At 38.4% G+C, this 2,608-nt stretch overlaps 1 non-coding gene across 1 annotated transcript; it reads left to right on the top strand.

Annotated features, from left to right (window-relative positions):
• The first annotated feature begins 395 nt into the window (after window positions 1–395).
• Window positions 396–501, top strand: LOC120105207. The gene has a single exon (XR_005507573.1). It is a non-coding gene; the product is annotated as a small nucleolar RNA R71 (small nucleolar RNA).
• Window positions 502–2,608: the final 2,107 nt, after the last annotated feature.

Genomic DNA, 2,608 nt, shown 5'->3' with positions numbered 1-2,608 from the left:
GTTCTTGCACGAGTTCGGGAAATTGGGGCGCTGAAGGGCACTCATGAATAGGGTGGGATGGGCTAAAACAGATAGTACACACTCGTGCTTGGGAAGAGTTCATGTAATACCCACCTATCATCAGTTGGTCAATCTTATGGGACAATGCATCTACCTTGCTAGATAGGTCCATAGAATGACTTATTTCACAAATGGTCCCTTTTCTTTGAGAATTCAGGGGTGCTTGACGAGAACAAGAAGCATGGTGGAGGGAGTTTTCAATTAGATTTTCAAATAATTTCCATGCTTCATGCTCATTTCGAAGCATGAATGTCCCCCCGCATGCGGCATCAATCATCTGACGGTTTCGTTCAGTCAATCCGTCATAGAAACATTGCACTAGCTGCTATTTAGGTATTTGATGATGTGGGCATTTATGGATTAGGTCCCGAAATCTCTCCCAAGTTTCATAAAATTCTTCTCCCTCAGTTTGGGAGAAGCTCGTGATGGCACGTCTAAACTGGTTCGTTCTTCCTATGGGAAAGTATTTTTTAAGGAATTCTTGTTGCATTTGATCCCAAGAACGAATCGAGTTGGCTTCTAAAGAATTCAGCCATTGCTTGGCTCTATCTTTAAGGAAGAAGGGGAATAATCTAAGTTTCAGAGCTTCATCAGTGAAGTTCTGAATCTTGACAGTGGTGCAAATCTCAAGGAATTCATCTAGGTGTTTATATGGGTCTTCATTAGTGAGCCCATAAAAAGATGGGAGCATTTGGATCACACTACACTTTATTTCATATTGTACCGCTGCTACTTTAGGTAATCGTATGCAAGATGGGGAAGTGTAAATGGTGGGAGTAAAGTACTCCCTCAGGAGTTTGGGTTGTTCTTCAGCCATCTCAAGAGGTGGGGATGATTCTAAGGTTCTGATCTCAGCTCGAATATTTCTAAGGGTCCGTTCTATTTCAGGGTCAAAAGGTAATAGGTCACGTACTCTAGAATGACTCCCTTGCATACACTAGTACTTGATCAGCCAAGCATGCAATAAAAGATAAACACGTCAATCCTTGTATTTGTCCTAAAATTACTAGACAGCTCCTAACTGGTTTGAAGAGGGCACCTAAGCCTCCAATCCGGTCTAATGAACCGAGTTGACCAGGTAAGCTCCCAGGTAAGTGGAGGGGTCACGATGCGTTCGCAAAGGTTCCACTTAAAACCCACTTGCCTCGAACAGATGAACTGTCTTCCTTATAGGGACAAAGCTTGCCAAGACATCAACTAAGCCACAGAGCGAAATTGGTGCAACTTTCGGTGATCTTCGTCCTATTGAGCTCGAATGTCCCTAGGAGCCACGTATAATTGATTTTAATTAAAGTGACACTATGTGAGATTGAGTTCACCTAAGTTGGGCAAAAATCTGGTGATGAAATCCGGCTCTTATCTTGTTGGGGTGATTGCCCTTACTATGTGCGGATTAATTTGTGTATGTATATCAAGCATGCATTCACACTTTTGCTGAAATTAAAATTAAACAATCACCACAAAATTTCAAGCTAATAATTAATTTAAATAAGAAAGGTTTAGAGGTTACCAAAGGGAATTTTCCCAGCAATAAAAAATTTTTTAGGCAAACCTTTACAGCATTCCTTTTCCAGCTATTCTCCTTTTGATCATCCCAGATTTTTCCTTCGATTCCTGATCAAATAAGACCAAAAGAAAAATTAAAAAAAAAATAGTAGAAGAGAGAAAGGAGATAAGAAAAGTAACAATAATAGAAAATAAATTTTTTTATTTTATTTTAGATATATATATTTTTTGAAATTTTTTTTTTTAATGATAGGAAAAAATAATTATGCTAGCAATCCCCGGCAACGGCGCCAAAAATTGATCGATTCTTTCAATTTTGAAAATAAACCACGCAATAGCACGTATCCTGTAGGATAGTGATTACGGGTGTCGATCTACAGGGATTGAAGAATAAGTTATTTTTCTTCTAAAAATAAATCAAGAAGAAGAATTTGCTAACTTAAATATACTGAATTAATCTATGAGTACGAATTGAAATTTATCAAAGTAGATGGATCTAGGGTTTGGAATCCACCGCGTAGCATTGCATTAGGGACTGTGTTCTTAATTTTTATCTTCTGGAGAGGCATGCAAATTGGCTACAAGCCTTTTAAAATAAAAACATAAAGAGTTTTAGGAAGATCCATCTTCGGTGTAGCATGAAGTGTCTACCTAAGTATGCTAATCTAGGATGCAGCACACTTCATCTTCCTAGACATGGATCATCTTAGACTACTTTAGCAAACATGATTAGTAACTAGCATGCTCAAAGTTTAAATATCATAAAGAAATATTTCATTGAAAATGAGAATTTAAACAAGCTCCAAAATAATAAAAAAATAAGAACTACAATGCCCTGATACATTGCTAGGGCTTCATCTAGCCCTAGACTAGATGTTTAGCCGAGCATGGCTTCCGGACGACCTCCCATCTTCCAATGAAAGCCTTCACCTCCCATCATTCCCAAAATATCACAAAATATTCTCTTTCCCCCCCTTCTCTCTTTTTTTTATTTCTTTTCTCTGGTTCGGCTCTCTTCTTCTCTTCACCGAAACAGGGTCTC

The sequence above is a fragment of the Phoenix dactylifera genome, unplaced genomic scaffold (genome assembly GCF_009389715.1).
Source record: "Phoenix dactylifera cultivar Barhee BC4 unplaced genomic scaffold, palm_55x_up_171113_PBpolish2nd_filt_p 000228F, whole genome shotgun sequence".
NCBI classification, from domain to species: domain Eukaryota; kingdom Viridiplantae; phylum Streptophyta; class Magnoliopsida; order Arecales; family Arecaceae; genus Phoenix; species Phoenix dactylifera.
The sequence above is the reverse complement of the archived record's forward strand: the minus strand, read 5'-3'. Positions and strand labels throughout refer to the sequence as shown.